At 47.1% G+C, this 26,891-nt stretch overlaps 1 protein-coding gene across 8 annotated transcripts in view; it reads left to right on the forward strand.

Annotated features, from left to right (window-relative positions):
* Positions 1 to 26,891, forward strand: part of EHMT1 (euchromatic histone lysine methyltransferase 1) — a 116,013-nt gene that overhangs the window by 11,665 nt on the left and 77,457 nt on the right. For 2 of the 8 annotated variants that reach the window (XM_083875776.1, XM_083875779.1), the window contains exon 1: positions 22,296 to 22,390. The exons of 2 other annotated variants lie outside the window; for them this stretch is intronic. The gene's annotated coding sequence lies outside the window, so the exon portion shown is untranslated. Of the gene's footprint in view, positions 1 to 7,264; positions 7,556 to 8,068; positions 8,147 to 22,279; positions 22,391 to 26,891 lie in introns of those variants that run through there. 4 more of the 8 variants (XM_083875770.1, XM_083875778.1, XM_083875769.1 and 1 more) reach the window with 4 other exon arrangements.

Genomic DNA, 26,891 nt, shown 5'->3' on the forward strand with positions numbered 1-26,891 from the left:
GCTCAGCCTGGGTAGGATCCACCCCACCCCAAGAGTTCCAGGCAGATCTTAAATCCTATTTAAACCTCCCTCTCCAGCAGATCAGCTTTGTTTGGCCCTGGGCACAGGAGTGGGAAGGAGTGTGTTATATTCAGTCCTAGAAGTTAAATTGCACGGAAGGAAAATCAGGCAGGGTTGTTTTCTCACTGCATTATCAGAGCTGTGTGAAGGTTTGGCCGATGGAGGGTTGTGCTAACTGGAAATGTTCCTGTGTGTCACATCACCAGGGGAGGAAAGGGATGGTTTCCTGCCTCTGCCAGACATTCCCTGCTCTCCCTGGGTGTCTCAACACATTGTTCTTCCCTTGCTGCCTGGGATTGAGGGACACAGGCCACCTCTGCAGGTGAATTCCCAGGAAACCACAGAACCACGGGATCAGTCAGGCTGGAAGGACCACACTGGCTCATCAGGCCCATCTCTGGCTGTGGAAATACTTGAATCAAAATGATTGTTAATCTCCCTGCGAGTCAAGCAGTGAGTTTTTCCCAAGCTGACTTTTCAGAGCTAATCCCCTGTCACCAGTGCCATCCTCTGGGTGCTGTGTGTCCTCCCCTGAGCTCCCTGGACACATCTGTCCCTCCCCAGAGGAGGCTGTGTCACCTCACTGCCTGCTGGGCTATGGGGCAGCTTCTGGAGGGACCAGTTAACATCTCTGTCTTTCCTGGTGCATCCTCTGAGCTGCTGAATGTGACAGCAGCAGCTTCTCCGGGGATATGGTGCCCAAAAATCAGATTAAAACCCCTTTCCTCGCCCTGACAGCCCCCCAGGGGTGTGATGAGGGATCTACCTGTGGCATGGATTGTTTATATGAACACAATTCCATGGGGGAATAGCCTGTGGTCCAGGGCTGGCCCAAAGCAGGAGGAAGAGGAGCAGGGCTGTGCTCTGGAATTACTCAATGATGGGTGAGTTTGGGACTTGCAAACATCAATGCATCAGAGCAATAATTACTAATTATCACAGTAATACCATTCCAGAGCATTCAGCACTGCAGGGAGAGCTGTGACACTGGGCACAGGCACTGCAGGTCCAGTCCAGGCTGTGTGGGCAGGTGTGAGCCATCCCTCCGTCCAGGAATTCTGCCTGGGAATGTTCTGTGGGTGTCTTGGATGGCTTGAACGTGGCTGCAGCTTTTGCTGGCAAAATGAGCCTTCCTGAATGAATTAAAGATCATCTTGGATGGGCTCCTGGGCTCCTCCCAGCCCTCCCCAGCAGAGCAGGAAGAGGCAGATGTGACGTGTTTTTGTCACGTCAAATGACAAAACGAGGCAGATGTGACCCTCAGTTGCAGTTTTTTATCCATTGGATTTGTAGAAATAACTGACAGGGTGATTGTGGCAGTTCCTGTGTGTGTTGAAAGCAATGGCTATTAATGGGGATTGTGTTTGTGTAATGTTGATACCCAAATTGAAGCTCTTTGTGGGAAGACTTGGGGCACAGCCACGTTGGTATCAGCACATTCAGGCAGGAGAGCATTTCTGCTGGTCTGACTTTGACCTGTCTCAACAGAACTGTCATGAATAAAGGTGCCTTTATCAGGGAAGGCTAAAAAAGATGCCAAAATTGTGGATGGACCAGTCTGCAGGTCCTTGGATTAATTTACTTCTTTTTTTTGACATTATACAGCTGCAGCATTTGTCATTCTGTCTGTTTGAATTTTTGTGTTTCTCTGTGTTTTTTCTTTTAACGAGTCAAATGGGGAAGGAGCTATTTTGGAATTGAGAAGTTGAGGAGTTGAGGTGAGGCTGGAGCACATCCCAGTGCTCTGCTCTGCCTGCCATGGGAAAGGTGCATTGCTGGGCAGAGCTGCTGGGATCCTCAACAGTTCCTGTGGCTTCTGCACCTCTGAATTTCAATCCAAGGGGGGAATAAACACTGTTCATCCTCTGTTTGGTCTGTCACCTGTGCAGGTGGTCACAAGGAGGTGAGACCAGCCCTGAGCCAGGCTTTGAGCCTCCCTTCCCTGGAGCTGGTCCTGCCTTTGCTCATTTTCATAATCCACCCTGAGGAATTCTGTGTCTTCATCAGCTTCACTGATGAAGGATTTGCTTAAGAATTTTTTTTTTTTTTTTTGCTTTTATACTTCAAGCCAGACACCTCCAGGACTCCTTCCTGATGCTGCTGCTTAGTTTGTCTGAGTGGTTTGTGATCCCATGTAGCAAATGTGACTCCTGCAAGGGGCTCCCTTTGCTCTCAGAGCCTTCTGGAAGCTGTTGGTTAAAGGTGCAGGTGACAGGAAGACCAGGCACAGAGGGACAGTTTTTGCCTTTAAACTGCATTTTTTATCATGAGCTACAAATCAGAGTTAGTGCAAATGAATCCCAGTGTGTGTGAAGGATCTTATGAGCTCCTCCAGAATTCTCCAGGGTTCTGTCTGGGCTGCAGACAGCCTGATGCAGCAAACATAACCCTCCATGGATGGATTTTGACAGTGATTTTGACAGTGGATTTTGACAGATTCTGCCATCACACAGCAGCAGCCTGGTGTTTGCTGTCTGTCCCTCCCCTGCTCCAGGGGGTGACAGGACACTTCACACATCCTGGGTGCACTGAACCTGCCAGAAGGGACAAAGGGAATCCCTGAATCAGGATTATCTCCTAAACTATCCATGTTCCTTACAGCAAGGCCCACTCTGCCAAGCCCTGCAAGGTGCAGTGGGATCCCACTGCCTGCCCAGCTCAGTGAACTTCTGGAATGTCACTGTAATTTGGATTTGTCCAGTGAGAGGAATTCTGACCACTTCTGCTGTTGCAAGGGCAACCTGCTGGACGTGCCTTTACAGAAAAAAACCCCCATTAATTCCTACTAATTCCTACCTGTGTGCACCAGAGTCAGCTGTGAATGGCATCCCTGTGCTGGGCATGAGAGGATGGATCATGGAGAGGAGCAGGGCTCTGCTCACTCTTGGGGCTCCTGATAAGAAGCAGACACCAGGCTGAGCTGCTGGAATATCTCACTTGGGATGATCTCCTTGTTTTAAATCATCATTCTGCCCAGCAGAGGTGGGAGATGGCAGCTCCCTGCTCTAAGGGAGGTCTCCTGGTCCCATTTTATATTGTCTCTGTCTCCTTGATCACATCCTCGGTGGGGCTTGTGTGGAGTCCTTTTGTTCTCTGCTCTACTTTCCAGCATTTTTGTTGCTCTAGCAACACTTCCAGCCCCAAAGCAGCGGGATCCTGGTGCTCACACACAATGCTGCATTTGAAAGAAGGAAGCAGAGCACGCCAGGTGATCTCCAGCTTTTGTATGGCATGGCTGTGCCTTGAGATGGGAAGGACGAATGGCAGGTTGTGATTTCTCATTGTCTTGCAACTTTTGTCGTTGCTTTTGTCGTAAAAGGTGAGAAATAATCTTGTGTTCCTGCCACAGCTGCTGCTTGTAAAGTCGCTGTGTTATTTTCCTTGTGTGGAGTAGGACAGCAGTGATTTCAGTGGGGCTGTGGGAGCCAGGCAGCTCCTTTTTGGGGAAATAAATAATGTTCTCCATGCTCAGCAGCTCCAGCAGCTTTGCAGGCTCCTCCCCAGAGCTGTGTTGCCTCTGCACTGTCCTGCTGCTCATCTGCACATCTGGAAGGGGAAGGAAAAGGGTCCAATTCACATTTTATGCCAAAAAACTGCAGGTATTGTGTGAAAATCTTCCCTGCAGGACTCAGGAGCCACTGGTGGTGCTCTGCAGTGCGGTTTGTGGGATCCTGTCAGCTGCTCTGACATTTTGGAGCCTCTCTATAAATGGTGAGAGTGATACAGGAAGGTGGATTTAACACCTTTTTTTTTTTTTTTTCTCTCCTGAGTGCTCTCCCATGCTTTGCCACGGTGCTGCAGACAGTGTAAAAACCACCTGTAGGTGCTCTGTGGGTGAGAAGAGAAGAAATCTTTTTGAGATTTTTGGGCATAGCTCCCCACAGCTTCCTGCTGGCCCAGCCACTGCTGAAAGGAGCTGAGGGCACTGAGTGTAGATGGAAATCAAAACCTCAGTGGGCTCCTCAAAAAGTCTGTCTCAACTTCAAGTACAGTTGAAATAATCCGTTATCTACTTTTTATCATTGCCTTTCACCCAAATTTCCCTCCCAGACCACTGAAAGGTGTTGAAGACTTAGGATATTTAGAGTGTATCCTCTTTTTTTGTGGCAAATGGAGTATGAAGATGGAATACCAGCTGTGGGATTGATCTTGTTTCCAGTGGGTCACCCCTTTTTATTTAGACATTAGGCTCAAAATCTTGTTTTTTTTCAAGCTGGTATGATTGCAAATACTCAGTCTGCAGGATTTGGTCATTGTTATACAAATACTTCCCTTCCTGGGGGAAAAAAAAAAAAAAAAAAAAAAAAAAAAGGGAGGATATTCCCAAGTAATTCCTTTTCCTCCCTTCTAAAAAAAAGGGCACTTTGCACATTTGGGGCCCCTGGCAGCCAGCCTGGATGGGGGTCACTGTGGTGTGGTGGTGGAGCTGCCCCAAACTTGATGAATCTGGGACACTGAAAGCCTCACAGGCTCCAAGGGGATTGGATTTACAGCTTTTGGGTGCCTTGGTCACATCCTCCTGTGGCCCTGGGGAGCTCCAGATGTGGAGGACACAGCTGGAGCTCACCACCCTCCTCCAGCAGCGCCAGGATTACTGAGGTCTTGCTGATCTTTTGGTGCGTTTGGGCTGTTTCCTTGACTTGTGCAAGAATTCCTGGACAAACCGGGAAGTTTTTAGAGTCTCCAGAACAGGGTGGAAGGTTGTGATTGGCCTTGCAGTGATGGATGGATGGATGGATGGATAGATAGATAGATAGATAGATAGATAGATAGATAGATAGATAGGTGTTATCATTGCTCAGGCATTCCAGCTGTGTGCTCAGATTGCTGCAAATTAAATAGTCAATTTTCATCTCTTTTCATATCAATGGGCCTGTAAAGGGAGTCTGCACCGAGAGCATAAAATACCTCCATGAGTTTTCAGCTGGTTTTCTTTGTTTTGCTGTTGGTTTAAAGTGTCTGGGTCACTGAAAGGCTCAAGAGGAGCCTTTGGCTCTTGTGGTTGTATCATGTTTAGGCCATGAAAAAGTGAGGAAGTGCCATTTCCTGGGATGAAATGATTAATTGTGCACCCAGGGTATGGAGGTCACAGCAGGGAGATAAGAGAGGTGCCAATAATTTGCTGTCGTGGTGCTGTTAAACACATTTTTGTTGGGGTTTGAGGCTCCTGGTGAGCACCAAGGTGTGTCCCAGGGACTGGGGAGTGTTTCACCCTGCTCTGGTTTTTCCCTACGAGTCATTGTTCAAAGGAGAAGAGTTTTGCTTCCTCCTTTCCCTCTCATCATCTTCATCCAGCTGCCACTCGTGCTGCTTCTGAGAGATGAGAGGAGTGTCAGCACATCATTTGGATTTCAAGCACATCATCACCTTCCATCTCCTGTGCTGTAAATTAGTGATAGCCACCATTCCTCTTGTGCAGGGATCCCCTTGACCTGCCTGCTCTTCCAGCCAGTTTGAAGGCTGGGTGGGTTTTTAAATGATGATATTTTCAAATTTGAGAACAGCTTTGATTTATTGACCTCCTGCCTCCACAAATCGAGCTGTCTGGGCTGGCATCTGCAGATAAGAGGCTGTGGAGTAATTGCCTATTATTGACTGATTGCCAGCTTGGGCTGTTTGCTTGCAGAGGGATCAATAGCAGTCAATCGTCAAAGTCTGAACTCTCAGGGAGTGTGACTGGTTTCCAAATGAGGAGTGACAGGTCAGGATGACTCCAGAGTTGCTCTCCCACCTTCACTCGTGGGTGTGATGCTGCTGTGGAGGAGGAAACACAGGACATACATTCCTCCATCCAGGTTTTTTCAGCTGCTTTCTCCAAATTTGGGGGTTTTCTTTGCTGGGGTTTTTCAGGGTTGGATCCCACCTGGCTCCAGATCTTCCCTGGAGGAGCTGGGGCAGCTCAGCATCACCTGAGCTCTGTGGGAAGTGAGGACAGGATGAAGTGCAGCCACATCAGTCATTAAATCCCCCAAAGGATGGAGCAGGGGAGGAGTGGCTGAGCAGTGCTCTGACACATCCAAACCAACCAGTTTGGATGCTTTATAAATAAAACAAAGCCTCTATTTTAATGCATGGTAACAGAGATTCCCTTTCTGGGGGGGTGATTCTATTTAGGTGAGCAAAATATCCAGTGTCACCATAGGTTTTATCATTTCTTGGGGAGGGGCGGTCGCTATGGTGAGTGTTCATTGTCAAAAACAGCCACAGTCCTTCTTTAACACTCTCCTGCCTTTTTGTGGATTCACTTAAAACATTAAAAGGGGCTTCATGGCATCAAAGACACTCAAGAGTTTTTGAAAAATAAATAGATGTTTAGGTGGTTGTAATGGCCGGGGTGAAGCCTGGCCATGGATCTGGAAATGATCTCAGACCTTGGGCTGCAGCCCCCTCTGGGTTTTTTCTCCCTGGGCTGTGATTTTCCCTTGGACTCAGGGGTTGCAGTCTGGTCTCTAGACTCAAGCTGGGTTTAAAACTTGAAATAAGAGCCTTTGGGGGGAGGGGGAGGCTTGGATCCCTTTCAGCTACAAAGAGCAATTAAGCAACAGGACATAAAATAGATAAATGGGAAGGGGAAGGGCAGAACCCTGGAATATGAGAAGATGAAAATGGAAGGAAACTATTTCTGCAGTGTTACTTGTCCTTAGTTTTGGAGCTTGATTTTCACCAGGAAGGCTTCGAATCGAGGTACAACATTTGAGGTGAGGGAGAAATGTCTCAAACAGAGCAGTTTAACCTACAGTGGTCCAGGAGAGAATGGACAAGATTACTTGAACAGCCTTGTTTAGATACTGGATTTGTTGTCTACCAGCAAATCCTCATTTGCATGGGTCCTTAATCTGTGGAGTTAAATGTGTCTCAGGATCTGTTACCAACTGTGATGCAGAGTTGAGAACTAGATTTTTAAAGCTGTTCCTTTTTATTTGAATGTCTCCCCTCCCCCTCCCTGCACCCCAAATTTTCTTCCTGATTTTATTTTTTTTTTTTCTGAAAAGCAAAGAGGAGCCAACGAGCGATGCAAAAGGCAAAATCTGGCAGCCAGAAGAAGGTGTTTTTTGACTCCAGAGTCAGTGGATGAACTGTCCACCAGGCTGTAGAGAAAAGCCAAGGTCAGACATTTCAAACAAGAGCGTGGCAGGGAAACCACCTCCCCCCTCCTTCCTGAAAGGGGCCATGGACGTGAAAACCTTTCAACCTCCTTGGAGCTGGAGGCTTGGGCAGAGAGATTCCTTTTGTGGAGCCTCAGGAAAGGCTTGAAGCCTTGGTTTGGGGGCTGCTGGCTCTGCCTGGAGCCCTGAAATGGCATTTCCTCATGTGTGCAGCAGCCTTCACTCATGAAATGGATGCAAGTGCTGAAAAAGCTCCCGCGTGAGCATGCTCACTGGAAGATTAATCCTTTAGAGGGAGTTGGAGAGTTAAGCTACTGTAATTTCTCTGCAGTTGGCTGCAGTAAACAACTGCTCTAAAGACACACGAGGAAAAAAAAATATTGACGGAGGTATATGGCATTAATGTACATATCTTTTTGTGTTTCTCCTTTCAGGTCGAAGGCTTGAGAAAGGTTTTGTTTTGTTTTTGTTTTTTTTTTTCTCTTAAGAGCTGGGGAAGAGGGAGCTGTGTAATGATTTTTATGGGTGACCTTCATGTTGTGGTTTCTTTTTTTCCTCCAGGCCAAAGTAATCCTATTTCCGTGCAAGGCCAATACTGAGGCTGGGGCTGACTTTCTAGAGCTGGGGTAGAGCACCAGGGTGGTTTGGTGTTGAGTTAAATGATTTAGAGGAGGTGAGGCCTTGAGCTGTTGTTGGCAGAAGGGAGCTGGAAACACCTCATCCTGTTGTGAGCAGAACCCAGTGGGACTCGATCTGTCATTGGGAAGAAAACGTGTGGCAGGATTAGCTTTGCCTACAGAAGGATAGTCTTTTGCTTTTGATTATTACTATTATTTTGCTTCCCTCTCCTCCTCCCCATGCCTGAGGAGCTGCAATCCCGTGTCAGATGGGGGAAGGAAAACAATCCTTGAGCTATTTTGGCTTTGCTTTGAAGGCTGGTGACTCTCGGCGTGTTGAGCAGGGGATGCCTTGGCAGCCAGGTAAGTGTTGCAGGCACAGGGATTTGTGTCCAGGTGAAACCGAGCCCCTTCCTCCCCAATCCCTGCTCTGTGGGAGGAGGAAAGGAAACCTCGGATGGTTCCTAATGAGCCAAGAGTGTTTTCTCTACTCGCCTCCAGAGGCGTGGGTGAAGGAGGATGTGATTTACCATCCCTGGTGCTTTGTGTCAGCTTCCTCTGAGTGCATGGAGGGCCAACCTGGGGCTCCCAGGACACAAATGTCTGGGTGCCTTGATTTCTGTCAGGCAGCACTCCCTGACCACGGCTTGTGTCTGTCTTTACCTCTCACAAACGTGGCTCTGATCCTTGGGGATGGTGAGGAAATGGAGGTGATCTGTCAGCAAAACTGGCCTGGCGTGGGGGCGGGGAAGGGCATTGTTGTTCTGTACCTGCCTGGAATGATGGAGCAGGAGGGGCTGGAGGTCACCCCTGGCTCCCCCAGGACCAAGGAGGGCACACCTTTCCTCCTTGAGAAGAGAATAATCACAGCTGCAACTGAAAATCCTGGTGTTGCCTGGCTCTGGGAGAGCTCCTGGGGTGAAATTTGTGTCCAGCGGCGGCTTTTGTCAGAAAACGGCTTCGTGTTTCCTCGGAGTGGTGTGAAGAAGGGAATAATAATAATAATTCAATCGTTTAGCAAATGTCAGTGGCTCCCACTAGGTTGGTCCTGAGGTTGCTGTCGGCTTCCATGTGATGTCCAGGTGGATTCTAACACTGCTGGATGAGTTCAGAAGGGCAATTCTATTACAGACTCGAGATGCTGCGGATTTGAAGAAAATTTTGCCACCCCAACGTTGAGAGTTTTTATGCTTAGTCCTTCTTTTTCCCCCTGAAGCTCTGGCTAGCACAGACTGTCTGTTCTGTGGATGGTTTTAGGGAACATTGGTGGCTGTGTGCGTAGGGGGAATAATTAGCTCCCAAAATGCAAATGGATTGTTTCTTGCTGTTTCAAAATCATTGTAATTTCTATTGATGATGGGTTAATTATAACTTGGTTGGGATGGGCGTGAGGGAAATGATAGAGATACAGCAATATGGATCTATATAGGGAAGGGATGTTGCTGTCAGAATATTGTTTTGGAGATGATTGTGAGAACAAAGACTCGTGTGGTGGAGGACCATGGTTGTGTCAGGATTTGGTGATGCTGCTTGTTTCCTTCAGTGGTGGATCAGTGTTTTCTCTTTCACATTTTTAACTGATGCCAGCGACGTATCTGTCACCATGACAAAGGCTTCTAGTTCAGGGAAAAATGATCAAATTCTATTTAAAAGCACGTTTGGTGGAAGAACTGGGAAATAATTTTTTTGGAGAAGCAAAGTTGGAAGCAAGAAAGTTAAAGGAAAACTTACAAATCTGTGATCAGGGTGTAAGTGGGGGCTGCTTTACAGGACAGAGCCCAAAGTTCTGTCACACCAGGACTGGTCCTTGGTCTGGAATGAGGCCTGTCCCCCAGTGCAGGTCATTGCTGCCCTTCCCTTTTCCAGAGGGTGACTTCAGGGAGCCTGGATCCATCATCTCATTCTTTATTTCACCCTCACTGGGAAGAAGAATCAGGTTCATCTCTGAAATGCTTTGGACTGGCTTTAAACCTTTTCCTCCTGTTTCCACGAGGATTCATTGCTTGAATTTGCACTTTACTATCTTTAGATTTCTGTGAAAAATTCTGCCTGTATGGCCAGTTTTGTCTCTTTCTCCACCAGGAACTGAAACCTGAATTTGGGACTTGCTCACCCTTTTGATATCACATCAGCCCAGAACTGTATCCAAACCAGAAATAACAAGATGGAACAGAATCCTACAGGTGTATCTAAAACTCCTCATGCAGCCTTGGCAATCCCAGGGAGGAGAAAGTAACTCTGCTGGATATACACAACAGGTCTCAGTCTTTAATAATTAAATGGTGAGCACTTCAAAGCCTGGTGGCTTTGCCTCTCTCCCCTCTGACTGCTTCAGCCAACCTGGACTCAACTCAGTGCCTTTAAGAGCAGATATTATGGCAGGAGCCTTGTAATTATTTGCTGTGGTGAATCCTCTCAGTGGTGATGCTTTGTGGAAGGGTTTGCTGTCACCCACAGCATTTCTCCACCTTCAGAGGAGTTTTATCTCCTGCTCTCCTGCATTCCTGGCCATTTTGAAATCCAATTTATGGCTGAGTTTTGGCTTCATTAACACCCTGGGCTCAGTATGTGCTTCTGCATCCCAGTGCTGTCCCCCTGCCCAAACACTCCTGAGTGGAGCAGGGAAGAGTCTTGGGGCATCCTGATGGATTCCTGCATGGAGAGAGCAACTGAGGAAGCCTGAAAGCACCAGCTGGCAAAGGAGACTCCTCACCCCACTATTCCCTGAGGGTTAATGAGTGAAGTTACAGACAGAGGGGAAGGAGCTGTGATTTTTAATTCAGATATGGAATTATAGAATAACTCAGTTCCCATGGTGGATGGGGTTTAATGCATCGACCAGCACAGAGGACATCCAGGGTTCTGAGGGGGAGAGAAGCAAGGGGTATGTCATGATGGGGAAAAAATATGGTTGTGGGAAGGGGAAGATGGAAGAAAAATCCTGCTTTAAGGACCTGCAGGGGAGAGGTGGAGTTAAACATCTGGGAGAGGGCAGGAATGCAGGAGACAGGGCTGTAGGGAGAGGTCTGGGATGGATGGATGGATGGATGGATGGATGGATGGATGGATGGATGGATGGGATTTGAAGATGGTGGTGAAGTGATTTGGTGACTCCTAAAAACCCAGAAAAAGGGAGAGGAAATGAACTGCAGGTGATTCTTCAAGCTCAGTCTGTGACCTACTTGCTGCCACAGTGCTCTGCAGCTGGAGGGGAAACAGGGAATGGCTGTTCCCTGTGGGATGTGCACTGGCTCTTCCCAGTGGTGCTTCCTTCACCTGCTGGATGTGCCTGTGCTGGGGAACCTTTAGTTTGTGACTGGAGGAAGGACTGGGAGAGTTTGAGCCATTTCCTGCTGGAGGAGACAGTGCTGGGTCCTGGAGCCAGGATCACATTTGGGAGCTGCCATAAACTCATGGGCCCCTGGATGCAGGAGATCCTTCCCTTAGGGATGTGGAGCCCTGGGGAATGTTCTGTGTGGGGACATGGCACACCCAGCCCCCTGGGCAGTGGGGATTATTCATCCTCCACCTCCTCCTCATCCATTGCAAACTGAAATCTGCCTTCTCCTGCTTCTGCTCCTGCAGGAGCCCCCACTAACCTGATCATTCCTCATCTTGTGTTATTTTCCAGATCATCAGTTTGATTTCTCTCAGTACTTCTGCAGTCCTTAGTGTTCCTGGGAATCTGTGCCTCCATCAATTATCTCTGTTTCTTTTTGAGGCTGTAGCAACCTTGAACCACAGTTTCCATCCTATTTTTATAACTCATTCTGCTTATTAGAGGAGTCCTCCAGAAATAACTCTACAGTTCTTACCGAGATACCCCAACTTTTTCTCAGTAAATACTTTCAGCTCATATTAATATGAACTTAAAGATTCTCTTCTTCCATTTATTCCCTTCTCCCTCTGGGGTTTGGGAGTGAAATACCTTTAATTTAATTCATGTATGTAGGTGTACATGTATGTCTCAAGGTGTTAGATCCCCCTTTAACCATATTAACTGTGATCTGCTGCCAAAGGCTGGGGTCCAGATTTACCTCTGGTCCAGATGAGATTGAGAAGTGGCCTCTGTGTCTTTTTGGGGGGCTGTTTTGATTTGCTGTATTAAATAAATGTATAAAGTGGCTCCAGGAGTGAAATGCCAGCCTTCCTCCTGCTGAAGGCATAGAGGGAGTGATTTATGAGTCAGCAGTCCAAGGTTAACTCCAAAACCTCTGCACTTCCCTTGCAACCACCATCCCAGGAAACCATTTCTCTGGAAGGGAAAATGAAAGAAACCTGTCCTCTTGTTTTTTCAGAAGTTGTGAATCGTGCTCTTTTTTTAAAGCTGATTATTTTATTTATTCCAATAATCCTCTCTTCCAGAATAAAGGAAAATTAATTGTCTTCCTATTTCCATAATGGTTTGCCCTTCAGACAGTTGCCAGGCAAAGTGCTTAAAACTGAAATGAAAAGATGGTGAATGCTTAAAATCATTGAGCTACTGTAGGAACATGTTTGTATTTAATAGGGTGGTATCACACAGTCCCAGGGTGTTATTTGCTCTGAGTTCTGTAGGATTAGGAGGTTTTTTTGGTTTTTTTTTTTTTTTTTTTTTTTTTTTTTTTTTTTTTTTTTTTTAACTTCTGTATATGAAAACGGGGTCAAGCCTGCTGTGGTAGATAATACAAGTCTTAGGTAGGATTTTGCTAGAGAGATGGACTGCCTGCAGCTGGGACCCTAAAATCATCCAGCATTAATGGGGAGAGTTGTCATTGGCCTTGGTTGTGTTTTGTCTGCAGGGACAGTGCCTGGAGATGGGCAAGGACTTCCTTCCTTACAGGTGTGATGGGACAAGATTTCCCCTGCTGGAGCTTTTCACTGACACCTACCTGGATTTTGGTTATTTTTGACTCTGGCTGGCTAAAAAAAAAAAAAAAAAAAAAAAGTTACCTGATTACTGTGGGAAAATGCTGGAATGTTTCCTTAAAAGGCTCCAAAGTGATGCAATATTCAGTGATGAATCTCAGAGCTAAATGAGTGCCTTGGTGGCTGCGTTGGTTGGGGAAGGGAGTTCTGTGTTTTATCACCCAACACTTTTATTTTTCATCCCAGGGCTGCTCTTGGGGAAGGTGGTGTGGGAGCACTGACAGAGCTCCAGGTCAGCATCAGGGCAGGGCTGGATCTCCCCTCTGCTTTGCTTAACTCTTTTACCCCAGCAAGCTTTGGGAAAAAAACCTGGAGTTGGGGATGGTTGTGCTTTTCCAGTGGGGTTCAGCTGGGGGTGGGTGAAGAGAAAACCCTGGTGTGATAACCTGAGATCCTTGTTAGTGACCAGGCTTTGTTTCCCAGTCATTCCTGTCCCCACAGGCACAGGCACAGGCACAGGCACAGGGAATTCCATCTCCTGTGGATCCAGGGAGAAGCTGCTGGCACCACCCACACCTGCACAAAGCCCTGGCTCATTCCTCATCTCTCAGGCACGAGGCACTTCCAGTGCTCTGTGTCCACACAGGAAACCACATGGGAATAAATCCCTCCTGTCTCTCCTGTGTTTCCTCCTCCCCTTATGTGAAATTGCTCTGAAGGAGCAGAGTGTAATCCATCACAGAGGAGAGGAGGGCAGGAGTTAATTCATTTTCATGATCTCTCTGTAGCACTTAGTGCAGCTAATAGTGAATTGTCGTGCTTGGCCGCTGCCTAATCCCATAAGGGACCCTCTGGGCAGCAGGACCTGTGGCTCCTGGGTATTTACATCAGCTGAGGGATCATCTGCTGCATTTCCAGCCAGTTTTGAGCTGCCATCCCAAGCAGGAGAGCAACAGGGGAATCTCAACCCCCCCCAGCTCTGGGAGACCACTGTGCTCATCACCCGAGTGTCCCTGAGCACAGGGCAGGGATGGAGCCTCTCCTGCTCAGGGAGAGTTTAGGGAATATAAAACCAGCTGTGTGAACAACCTCCCCAGGTCTCACCTTCTCTCCCCTGCACACAGCAAGCTTTTGTTTTCCTTTAAACACCCTAAACCTGGCAGGGGAATTCATTAATGTGAGTCCCCGCAGACTCCGATTTTGCCAAACATGGATTTCAAATCACTCTTCCCTCCTCTTAAGCAGTGAGATCTCTCTCCTCTCCCTGTTCAGACACCTTGGGAAGGTGTAGGTGTGGGCTTGCAGCAGAAACCTGCCCAGCTTTGTTCATTCTGTAGCTGATAGGGGTTGCTTTATCTTGCTGCTGGTGCCTTTGGCTCATGCCTGTTACCCCAGACAGAGAACACCCGTGTGGCCAGCTCCTGTCTGTCCAAAGCTGCTGTTGATGTCAGTATTTTAGGCTCAGTCTCTTCAATCCCAGATGGAGCTGTATTTCCAGGCTATACACACCCATACAGTTCATTGAGGGAGGTGGAAATGCTCCCAGTCTGCAGCAGAGTCGGGGCCCTGATCCGTGGGCAGTGTCAGTGCACGACGTGGGGAGAGGAGCCCGGAGGTGTCAGTCACGCTCTGCTGTAAAATAACTCCCTGCTTGCTGCTCTGCCTGCCAGGAGGACTTTTGAAATGGCAAAGGTTGTGAAATCGTGGCAGGAAACACCAGAGGCCGGAGCTGAGCCAGAGGAGGAGCTGCCCTTTCCTATGGCACGGCCAGGGCTGGGAAACTGAAGGTTCCTGGGTTGGTTTTTGCAAGACCCTTTCCTTGTGCTGCAGGCACTGGCTTGGAGACCTCTTTCAAAAGGCTGGAGTTTCACAGATGTGGCCTTTGCTCCTGCTCTTGGATGACTTTGTGCAGCAGGAGCTGTGTTTGGGACCTGGGGGCTGAAATTAATAACTTTTTTCTAGTCCCCACCATAGTACTGATAATCTTTTCCTTTTTGTCTTCTGCTCCTCCCTGAGAAGGTTTTTGCCTTTTCTGGATCTCATCCTTATCCCTTCTTGCAAAAATAAACCCCTGACTAGTGCTGAAATGGGTTGTCTGATGTGCTGCACTGTCTGTGGCTGTGCAGGGAGGGGAGGAGCTGGTTAATGTTAAACGTTTTGCTTTGGCCAAGGGCACCCAGGCTGCCTTTCTCTGTGCCCTGTGTAGCTGAAGGAAGAGAAATGGCTCATATTTGGGTGTTGTAAAGCATTGGAAGGGCAGTGGTGGAGTCACAATCCCTGTCAGTGTTCCAAAAACACGTTGATGTGGCACTTGGGGACACGGTTTAATGGTGAACATTGGGCTTGATGATCTTAGAGGTGTTTTCCAGCCTTAATGATTCTGTGATTTTTCTCTTGGTCCTGTGATTAGGATTGATGATTGCACAGCGTTTCCATCATCCTGTTCCCTCCCAGCACATCAGGGCAGTGTCACATCTGCACAGGAAGAGGAGGATTGAAGGGGCTGGTGGATCCCCCTCGTTAACCAGGAGCTGCAAATGAATGTTTAGCCCTGGCAGGATCTCTGTGGGTTCTGGTTTCCATCCTCTGCAGCTCATGGAGAAGAAAAATCACAGAATCCCTGACTGGTTTGGGTTGGAAGGGACCTTAAAGCTCATCAATTCCACCCCCAGCCATGGGCAGGGACATTTCCCACTGTCCCAGGCTGCTCCAAGTTCCATCCAGCCTGGCCTTGGACATTTCCAGGGATCCAGCTGCTCTGGGCACCCTGTGCCAGGGCCTCAACACCCTCCCAGGGAACAATTCCTGCCCAAAATCCCATCTAATCCTGCTCTTTTCAGTTTGAGGCCATTCCCTGTGTCCTGTCAATAAACAATAAAAATGCTGAAGGATGTTGGGGTCCAGTAGTGGCTGCTTCAGATTTACCTCTGGTCCAGATGAGATTGAGAAGTGGCCTCTGTGTCTTTTTGGGGGTCTGTTTTGATTTGCTGTATTAAATAAATGTATAAAGTGGCTCCAGGAGTGAAATGCCAGCCTTCCTCCTGCTGAAGGCATAGAGGGAGTGATTTATGAGTCAGCAGTCCAAGGTTAACTCCAAAACTTCTGCACTTCCCTTGCAACCACTATCCCAGGAAAGCTGGATTGTGCAGCTCCTTCAGGAAACCCCCTCCAAGTCCTGCCTTTGGGTGGGAACAACTTCTTCCCACTCTCCATGGAATGGCCTAGTCTGACTTGTTTCTTGGTTTTTTTTTTTTTTTTTGGCACCTTTGTTGGTATCCCAAGGCTGGCAGCTTCATCCTGATCCTATGGGGAACTCCAGGAGGAGAGGAATTCACAGTGTAGGCTGCATTTATTAAAAAATACAGTTTTTTTTCTCCAAATATTATAAGATCATCACTGTTGTTTGCTCTGAATGTTGTATTGTGCCTCTTCATGGCTGTAGTTTCCTTTATCTCCTGGCACCTGTAATGCCCCAGTGCTGAGCATGAGCTTTAAATATAAAATTTGAGCCATCTGGGAGGTCTGGGACTGGGGGTGGGGAGGAAGGGGAGGAGTTACTACCAAAAATCTGGTTAAAAATCAAACTCCTGCATTTGGAGCTCCAGTTCAGTCGTAGCTGCTCCTCTCTGTTTACTTTTCCTTGGGATTTGGGAACTCACACAGGGCCTGGATGCTGCTGCAGGAGGTGGACACCTCAATTTGTGGTGTTTGCTATTGAGTCTTTCTGTAAAGAGAGAATTGGAGTAATCTGAATTTATATATACATTTTATACATCAAATTGATTGAACAAACTCTTCTTACCCAACCACTGCTGCATTTTGAAGCAGGTGGAAGAGTTGCCATGGCTGCAGTGATGGTTCTTGGGCCTTTTTTGAGGTTTCCAGGGCTCAAAAAGAAAAAAAAAAAAAAAGGAAAAAAAATAATTTAAGAGAAAAGAAGATGATTTAAATTTAGGGAAACACCATCAACAAAACCCCCCCCAAAAAAACCCAAACAAATCTTTATCACATTCCCAATCTTCCATCTCCCCCCCCCCCCAGTTCCAAATGTGCTTTTTAAAGAGTTCCAAATGCTTGTTGGCATAGAAACTGCAGAATGGAAGTGAAGCATGCAAATGTAAAAGGAGCCATTCTGCTGAGCAACATGGCCTGAGCCTCTGCTAAAGCTGACTGAAATCTTTTACGAGGCAAAGAAAATTGTCCAGATGTTGCCTGGAATTATAATGACATTAAATATTTCAGTGTTTTTTTTCAATTTGCATCAATCCAAAGAGGTTTGAAATGTGGGGAATGCAGCTCCTATTATCAGTGGGCTTTCTTTTTCTTCTTTCTGAAAGAATTTGTAGTCCAAAAATATTGCTAAAATGTGTTTGGCTCCGAGCAGTGCCAAATCCTCATTAAAACATGTGGATATTTCTGTGGTTTAATCTGTTAGAAATGCATTCAGGATCCAGTTCTGTTAAATTAAGCAACAATATTGGCCTGGGTGTTGTTGGAGATATTAAATGTGGCAGTCGGAACACCAAGCAAAATGTTTGCACATTTTAATCGCTCGATGAACAGTTTCTTTTAATATTTTATTCCAAGGAATGATCAAGAGTGTTTTTAAAAACTTGTCCCTGCTTTCCTCAACCCTGTGAGCATCCTGGCTCCTCCATCCCACCTTGGGGTGGGTTTGTGTTGGCCTTTTGAGCATCATCCTCACCCTGTTCCACACTGTTGAGTTTATGGATACACCTCCAAAATCCTCATTGGGAATGTAAAAACCCACCTTGGCCAGAGGGATTTATCCTCCCCATTCTTGCCCTAAGAGGTTTTTCCTGCTGTCGCTTTGCTCTGTTGGAGTTTCCTAAAGATTTCCTGGGATAAAACATCTCTAAACCTTCCTGGTTCTTGGCTGGTTTATCCCTGTGCTGGTGGCTCTGGCAGGATGGAGCTCTACAAAGTGCTGTGGCAGGAGGGTTCCTTCCCAGCAAGGACACTTTGGTTTGCTGAGGATTTATTTCTGATTTATTTCCCCCTCCCCAAACTGTTAATTGTCCCATGGTAAGGCAGATCCTTCTTCCTGCTTTAATGCAGGAAGTGCCAAGGAGGGAATTTGCAGTTGGGAATGTGGGAGTGGGTGGCACAGAGAGCCATGAAACTCTTCCTGTGCCCTGGGATATGTTAATAATACATGGATATGGAAAATATCCCTGTGGGAGGGTTTCTAATGGGGCAGGAGGGGCTGTTTGATTTTAAATCTGACACATTGCCAAAGCAATTCTACACTGGCCCCTTTGTCACCCTCATTTAAAGTTAAAAATGAGGGGAGTGGGGTATTTATGGACAGGTTTTCTAAAGTCTTTGGGGCTTTTTGAATTTCATGGCAGCTTGTGCTGCATCAAAACGAGTCTAGAGCAGGATGGTTCTGCCTGTACCTGTGTGTGATTTGATAGCATTCACACCTCTTTGTTGTCACACATCAAAAGGATGGGAGGTTGGTGGGCTCGAAATTCAAACAAGTTTGACTTTCCCTTTTTAGTACAAAGTTCATACTTTTCTGTGGGATAGTTTTACAGCCTTGTTTTGAAAAAAAAACCCAACAAAACTCCCTCCAAACCCTGAAGTTCAATGCAATTTTCTTTATTCTTTTAATTTCAAGCATATGCAAAGTTATAGATATTAAAAAAAGTCAAGCTCTATATATATACACAACTATCTGATGATAAATGAGGATGGTTAATGATTCATGATGGAAGAGAGCAAGTGGAAGTCGAAGGCACAGTGGAAATGGGGTCATTGCTGAAAAGGTCTCCTGCAAAAGCAAATGGGTTTTTCCCATCCTGCAAAAGCTGGGGAGGGCAGGCAGAGCTCCAGGCTGGGAAGGGAATCAGCAGAAATCCCAGTTTTGGCTGAGTTTTGTGGCTCTGGAATGCACAACGTGGAGGGTCCCACCAACACTGAGGGAATATTTCCAGGGCAGGGAACAGAGCTGGGGAAGGGTCTGGAGCCCCAGGAGGGGCTGAGGGAGCTGGGGAAGGGTCTGGAGCACCAGGAGAGGCTGAGGGAGCTGGGGAAGGGTCTGGAGCCCCAGGAGAGGCTGAGGGAGCTGGGGAAGGGTCTGGAGCCCCAGGAGAGGCTGAGGGAGCTGGGGAAGGGTCTGGAGCACCAGGAGGGGCTGAGGGAGCTGGGGAAGGGTCTGGAGCACCAGGAGGGGCTGAGGGAGCTGGGGAAGGGTCTGGAGCCCCAGGAGGGGCTGATGGAGCTGGGAAGGGGCTGAGCCTGGAGAAAAGGAGGCTCAGGGGGGACCTTGTGGCTCTGCACAAGTCCCTGCCAGGAGGGGACAGCCCTGTCGGGCTCTGCTCCCAGGGAACAGGGACAGGAGGAGAGGGAATAGGCTCAGGGTGGACACCAGCAGGAATTTCCTCCTGGAAATGCTTCTTCAGGGTTGCCAAGCACTGCCCTGTTCAAAAATATTTGTCCCCAAAAACTTGGGGCCATGGGTTACTGGTGGCCTTGGCAGGGCTGGGGGAATGTTGGGACTTGATGATCTTAGAGGACTTTTCTGACCTTAATGATTCTGTGAACTTTGGGAAATTTGATTAAACATTAAGGGTTTTTTAAAGGGAGGCAGCTGGGACATTAATTGGGCTGTGAGAAAGGGGAAGTGTCAGTGCCACCCCCTGTTTTATCCAATAGGTAAAATTATATTTATTATTTTTTTATTATTTTATTATTAAATTATTTTTATTATTTGCTGCCAAGGGATCTTTCTCTTTGTCTTTGAGTTCCTGGTTTTGCTGCACTAATTCTTGCTTAACAGTTCATTTCTCCATGTGGGCAACATTTCAATCCTGAATTTCCTGACAGGATCCAGTTTGTGTTTAATAGAGAAGCATCTTTAGCTGGGCAGGACAAGTTAGGCCAAGCTTGTAGAAAAATCTTAAATCTGAAATTAAGGCATTTAAGCCTTTTTGCTGCCTGTACCTCGAGTTAAGCAGCAACAGGGTCCTCATTCTTAAACCTGCCCCAACAGGAGAGTGTGAAAGAATTAAAGGGAAAAAAGTGGGACGGAAAGAATAAATTAGAAACAGAAGTGTGAGAAAATACAGGTGTTAAAAATATGGGAAGAGGGTTTTAAAACTCAAAAGGAAACTTTGAACTCCGAGGGACTGGGCATCTGTGCATGTGAACAAACAGGAAAATCTTATCCCAAAAAAATGTTCAAGGGAGGCACTTGGGGATGGAAGTAAGAAGGTGGGAAATGTGGGGATGGCAAAGGGCTGGGAGGTAAATGCTGCTGGTTGTGTCTGCAGCAGCTGCAGAAGATTTCCTTTAATTGTCCTTCAGGCTGAGGGACTAAAAAGTGATCCAAGAAAGTTCCCTGAGCCCTGAATGTGGATGGGGTGATGAGTGGGAAGGACTGACCCTTCCCTTCTCCATGGGCAGCATCTCAGAGAGGACAGGGCTCTACCAGGCTGAGAACTTTGGGTTTGAAGGTCTCCCACAAACCTTGAGGATGGTTGAAGGGTGAGGAAATCCAGCACAACTTGCCTGGATGGAGAACCTGTGTAAGTTGGTGTCCCACACTTGTTTTGTGGCTTTTCGTCACAGTTTTACACTGTCCCCAGTGCCAAAAGAGTCGTGTTTGCATCAGGACAGGTGGATATGGCAGCACTGCAGCCCAGTGCAGACAAAACACAGGACAATTTAACCTTGAGAGCCAATTGAAGTGAATTTCCAATTTGACCCTTCATTTTAACCTTCATGTAAGCCATCCTCAGGTAGCCCTTTCAGCAGAGATGTGGTTTTTGCAGTGGAGACAGAGCCTCCATTTAATTCTCAATTATGTGGCGAGAAAGAAATGAGTTGTGCTTGGGCAGACTTTGTGTCATGGTGAGTCTGCAAGGCTCGAGCTTGGTGGAGTTTGGTTCTTCCTGCAAAATTTGGCTTGACATGACAAAATATTTGATGACTTTTTCGATGAGATAGAGGCTGAGGACCTCAATTGTGGAAGGATCCTATTGCAGTGAAGCTGTGCACATCAGCACAGCTGGATCCACGGGGAAGCAGCTCTTTAAAACAAAATGATGGCAACAACCTTCCTTCTTCCCAAGCTGAAGGTGAAGTCAACTGCTGAGTGCAGGGCAGCTTTACTGGGATTGAAACGAGGAGTAAGAACCTCAGGAAGAAAAATGGATACGAATCCCTCGAATCACTGGACTTGTTTCCTTCCCTCCCTGCAGGGTTAGTCCTGCTGAACAAACACCTGGCGGTTATTTAGGCTGCTGTGTACAGATGATGCTGTTGCAGGAAGATTTTGTGTGTATTTGTGGATTTTTTCTTTTTTTTTTTTTTTTTTTTTTTTTTTTTTTTTTTTTTTTGCTTGTGCATTGCAGTGGCTGCAGCCTCGTCTCGAGGTTTTGAAGTCAAACTTTGATTTGTGATATCCATTAATCCCCCTTGGGAATGGGGCATGTTGAGATTCACAGAGGGATATTACAGGACCTTCTGCAATCCTTGTTTCAGTGTGCAAAGGAAGATGCAGTTTGAAATGAGGCACTTTGGGCTGCTTAAGTGTTGATCCTTAACTCTGTTCCTTCTCAAAAGGACTTAGGAAAAAAAATAGATATTGGTGCTCCGGGCAGGTCACAGCATCCTGACCTGTAAATATCCAGCCCTGCAGGTTTTCCACGTGGCAGGAAAGGGGAATAGCAGAGACACTGCAGTGATGGTGGCAGCACCTGAGGGATATTCCCTTTAAATCCACCTGGCTGATGCTGTTACTGTGATCTGAGTGGGCCTTTCCCTCTCCCTTCCTTAAAGGAGGGGAAAATGCCTTGGAGGGATTCTGCTGTAGGATGGGAATGTTGTGCTCAGGACTTAGGAGCATTTGTGTTTATCTCAGGTGCCTCCTGATGGACCTGATCAGGACAGAGGGGACAGCACAAGTGTCCCCAGGCTGTCCCCAGGCTGTCCCCAGGCTGTCCCCAAGCTGTCCCCAGGCTCCCTGGGAAGGTCCCTCTCTGTGCCCCTGGGGCTGTCAGTGCCTTGTGGGTGGGAGAACAGGGCAGGGTGCCCATCCAGGGGAAAGATCAGGAGGGATTTGACTTCCTCCCTGTTTTTTTGCATTGAAACACTGTATCACTGAGCCTAGAGGAGAACACTTTTATTTGGAAGCTTTCCCATGGCTGGGATTGTTCTGGAGCATCCTGAGCAAGCCCTGTCTGTGCCTGTGGTTCCCAGTGCTCTCCCAGTGCAGAGCCACGGCTCCCATGGGAGCTGAGCACACCCCAGGGAGGCAATAAAAGCTGGGGGATGTTTGCCAGGTGATGCAGCAGCTCTGGGCTCCACTCTGGGGCTGGAGGAGGCTCATCCTGCAGGCTGTGGGTGTAAGGAGTGCTGGGTGATGCTGTGAAAATCCCCCTGACAGGGAATCCTGCAGATCTTTTTTGGAGGGTCACATTCTGCCCCCCCTGGCTGGTTGTTCTTGGCTTTGGCATGAAAACACTGCTGCTGCTCCATTCCCCAAGTGCAGCAGGGTCATTGTCAGAGCTGCCTTGGTGCACTGCTCTGGGCCTGGCTTTGAGGTCATGATCCAGCTGCTGAAAAGTTTCCTGTGAAACTCCAGAGCTTTCAGCTACCGAGTTAATGTCTTACAAACCTGCTGGAGGGAGGGGAGCTGACTCCAGCAGTCCTTCAGTTTGTTTAACTGGAGCTCAGGAGTGATCAAGGCTGGCATTTGGCTTCCTGTGGCAGAAGAAGAGACATACTCAGGTTTTATTTTCTTTCCTTATTTCCTGTCTGATTTAATATTTTATTGTATTGTATTGTATTGTATTATCACTGAACCAGAACCAATGACTTCCGCTTGTTTTTCCTCTGGGGTGAGGCTTTATGAGAGTGGAGAAAAAACTTCCAAAGGTCCATCATACTTTTGATGCACATTTGGATTCAGCAGATCAGCACTGGGAGGGAGAGTCTGGGCCCTGTACAGCCCTTTCCTGTTTTTTGTATAACAAAACCAGTGCAAATTATCTTTTTCTCAGTGTGCAGAACTTCTCCCTGGTGGAATCCTATCTTCCTTTGCTTTGCTTCCCAAACAGATTCTGCTTCCTGTGGCCAAGAGTGGGCAGAGGAGGAAAGGGGGACGTTCTGCAAAGTTCATCTTTCCCAATCTCTGCTTCACAGCTCTGAGTTGTTATTGCAGCATTTTGTGGTTTGTTCGGTTTTTTCCTTCCCGGTGTTTCACTGCATTTTGAGTCCTTCAGTTTAAAATGTTAACAAAATGAAGCTCTGGGCCTCCTTGTGAGGCAAATGAATGGGTTTTATACAGGGGGGAGAGTTATTTTTGAGATAAAATTGGGGGGTCTGGGCAGGGACAGGGGCTGGATGATCCTGGTGGGTCCCTCCCAGCTCAGGATATTCAGTGATTTCTAAAAATAGATTTGAAAGACTTTATCTGAACTGGCCACCTAAAATCAGTGTGTGACTCCTGATTTAAAATTCACTTCTTTGTTCTACAGAGGTTTCCTGTGGGAAAGCACCACAATGAGCTCGTCAATCTTAGCCTTGAGCTCCACAGACTGTCCTTGTCTCTGTCCTCCAGAGTACAGCAAGGCTGGAGTGTTGTGGCTCTGGGAGCCCAAGCAAACAGGATGGTTCAATGCTTTGGGTATTAAAATAAATCCCATAAAGGTCACCCCAAATTCAAACCGGAGCTCGGAGGTCTCCAGGCACACCTGGGGCTCTCAGCATCCATCAGCTCATTGTCCCTCCCATACCTGCAATAGTTAAATTTGATAGGAAGTGTCATCTCCCTCTCTTTCCTCATTTCCTTTTATTTGATCCCATCTTTTCACCCAAGCCTTTACCAGGTGTTTCTTGCATCTGCATTAAAACCCCATAACAGAACTCCTGTGCTTGCCCCAGGGGCTTTGACTCCAGCCCAGTGATCTGACAGAACATTTCTAAGGAATTTCCCAGAATTTATTGCTCCTGTTGGTTGATTCCAACGTGTCTGACTCCTTTTATGAGTCTGGCCTGTGTCCTGGTGTCACAGATTCACCCACATGGCATCCACCCACTTTCAAACTTGGCAAAGGGCATAAAGAGCTCCTTAGTGATTGCAAAGTCACTCTTCTGCATAAATATTTCCCCTCCCCTCCAAAAACATGTTGGTTGAGGGAATATCACACAGAGGGAGAAAATACTGATGTGTTTGTCACGTACATTGTGTGGTTTGGGGTTTTCTGGTTGTTTTTAAATGATGGAGGATTTTATTGAAGGGAGCTTGAGGTGCTCAGACTTCACTGGAATTTAAATTTGACTCATCTCATATGGGCTGTCCAAACACATTCCTTGCTGGCCCAGCTTGGCCAGTTGAGGTGACTCAGTAAATCAGCAGCTGAGCATGACTTCATGTCGAGTTCTCCTGTGCTCTGTTCCTCTGCTCCATGCATTTGTGAAGAATCACTGCAGAATTTTTTTGGCAGTTAATTCTCCAAACCTTGATTCTTCCCATCTGCAAAAGCAGATATATTAATATTGCCTAATTCCCATCTTTTATTATAAATTGCTTTATAAAATCCTAATTATTGTTACAGTATCTCTAGGCAAATCACCATGATTCTTTTTTACCTGGTGATATTTAGATTTTATTTTTTTTAGTATTTGCTCTGCTTTTGATCAGGAAGTACTAGATGGCTTTTCTTGGTCTTCCCCCAGAATTCATTCAACAGTCTCCAAAAACTCTTTCAGACTGTGGCATTGGTTGGAATAAAATTTAGTAATTACAGTCTTTGGGGAATGATGCACATTATTGGTAGGATGGAGGATTTGTCTCCAGGATTCCTTGACAGCAGCAAGACTGGAGCCTTGAGCTGGTGCTGCTCTTCAAGTCAATGTACTGAAAAAAATGTCATTTTTGAAGCTCGAGGGTGAGATCTTGAGAGAGTTCTGCTGGACATTTGCAGGGTTTGGGGTTTTTATGGTGCATTTTGTTGACAGATTGCCCCTCCAGGTGATTTGTGGGCATGTTGAAGAGGAGAGCAAGGCTGCTCTGTCAGGAGAGTGGCCTTGCCCAGCTTGGGACCCCTTTGGAATACCTGGAATGTTGGAGCATCCACAGTTCATATCAGATTTAGTGCTGATTGGCCATTGGCTCCAGTATCAGCTCTGGGATTCTCCAGGGACAGGGAATGGTGAGGATTTGTGGAGGAAGGAGGGTTTTCCTGCTCTGTCACCTCCTGTCAGTGCAGTTCCCAATGGCTTTTCCTCCCCAGTGATCCCAACAGGGACAGGAGAAGTTTGGAGCTCTGTTCCCTTGGATGTAAAGTTCACCTTCCCAGGTAGAGATTTCAACCCAGGCTCAGCCCAGGCGTGCTGGGAATGACCCCAGTGCTGAGCAGGCCTTGGGGAGCCATAATTTTATTTTTTCTTCTCATGTGTCCATTTTTTGCCTCTCATTTGTGAGAGATGCTGAGCTCCTGACAGAGGCTCTGGAGGGTGGGGGCACTGACTCCCTTTGGAAATGAGCCTATGGATAACTCAACTCCGACACTTTTGCCCTCCCTCCTGTTTCATGCCCTCTACAGAGAGGTTGTGGGTCACTCCTTTAGGATTTACTGCCTTCCCCAGGAGGGTCTGGTGGGAGTGGGTCTGGGAGAAGAGTTGTGGCTGCACAGAAGGTTTGCCTTCCCTTTTCCCTGCTCTGTGTCTCGGGGAAAAGTTTGGCTTAAAGCTGCCAAAACATATCCACAAGGTTATCACTTTTGTTATTAATGAAGCTTGTGTTGACTCTTCAGCCTGTGTTGAAGAGTTTGAGCTCTTTGGAGTGATGTGGCAGGAGCAGGACAGGATTTCCCTCTTAGACTGGACCCACCATCCCTAGCCCAGGGTAAGGAAATCGCTCTGGGTTTTGCTGTTTTTTAACACCTGTCCCCAAGGAAACAATATAAATGCTGTGCCTCAAGCGTGCATCCATTGAGGGAAAACAGGATTTTTAAATAGCAATAAACTCTGGTTTTCCCTTAGTGCAGCAAACCAATGGTTCGTTAATGAAATCCATTAATAATTCTCTTATGAACCCTGTTGGTTGGTGAATCTGCTTTAATTCCTTTGTATCAGCAAGAGCTGCAGGTATGGATGTCTTCCTTACATAAAACAATAAAACAAAACAAAAAAAAAACAAAACAAAAAAAAAAAAACAAAAAAAAAGGGAAGAAAGCAATGCTTGCAAATTGGTCTTTGTTTCCAAGGAAACAAATTTGACATGCTTGAGCTGTGCGAGATGCAAACACCGCTCGATTCAGCAGACATGCCTCGGGATTTTATGGTCTGAATATTATTTTTAAACTGCCTCCAATTTCCAGGCAAGGCAGAGGATGGGAATAGAATTTGCTGGCAGGGTTTATCAATCTGTGCCTAATGAAGGTGCTGGGTGGTGTCTGGGATTGCCCAGCGCGGCGTGGAGGGAATTGATCCTGCTCTGCTGAAGGTCCCTGGGAAGGGACAGCCTGGGGCCAAATGGTGACATTCTTCAGCAGGAGGAGAGGTCTGAGCAGAGCTCAGCACACTGAAGATAAAGTGTGGTTTATCCTGGGTCACTTTACCAAATGTTTTGTGCTCTAAAAATATTTTAGTCAAAAGCAGTGCGGCGTGCCAGGCTGCCTGGCGTTCCCAAGGCAGACACAGGCCCAAAGAATTTGCTGAAAAGCTGAGCCTTGGTGTCGAGGACTGGGCTGAATTTATCAGGGAAGGGATGAGGGAACAGCATCATGAGTTGTTTGTGTAGAGCATCTGGCACAGATGTGCTGGGGCCTGATGAAAACCTTGGCTTGGGCTTGGCTCGTGGCGTTGCACAGAACGGCTGTAGCGTCGTCGTGATTCCCTTGGAAGTTTTGTCCAGGGAAAAAAAAAAGTTGGTTTGGTGTTCAGCTGCCACCCTGGTGTTTCCTGAAACGCTGTGTTGATCAAGTCACTTGTTTTATTTTTGAATTTTCCTTCAATTGCAGCTCTGGAGCAGACAGTGCTCGTGTTCCTCGTGGGAAGCGACCATCGCTCGGCAGAGCGCACACAATTCACGGATTTCAACATCCCCCTTGGTTTTGGCCTGGGCCCAACATGAGGAGCAGTATATATATGTTCCAACTTCGTTGGGGTTGAATAACCAATTTTTGCCCTGGCAGATCTTTACTTTTGCACCAACTGTCTTTGCAGTTCAGTGAGCTGGAAGGGATCTGTAGGGGACATGCAAAGGATATGGGGGGAAATGCAA

The sequence above is a fragment of the Zosterops lateralis genome (assembly GCF_965231275.1).
Source record: "Zosterops lateralis genome assembly, chromosome: 20".
Classification (NCBI taxonomy): domain Eukaryota; kingdom Metazoa; phylum Chordata; class Aves; order Passeriformes; family Zosteropidae; genus Zosterops; species Zosterops lateralis.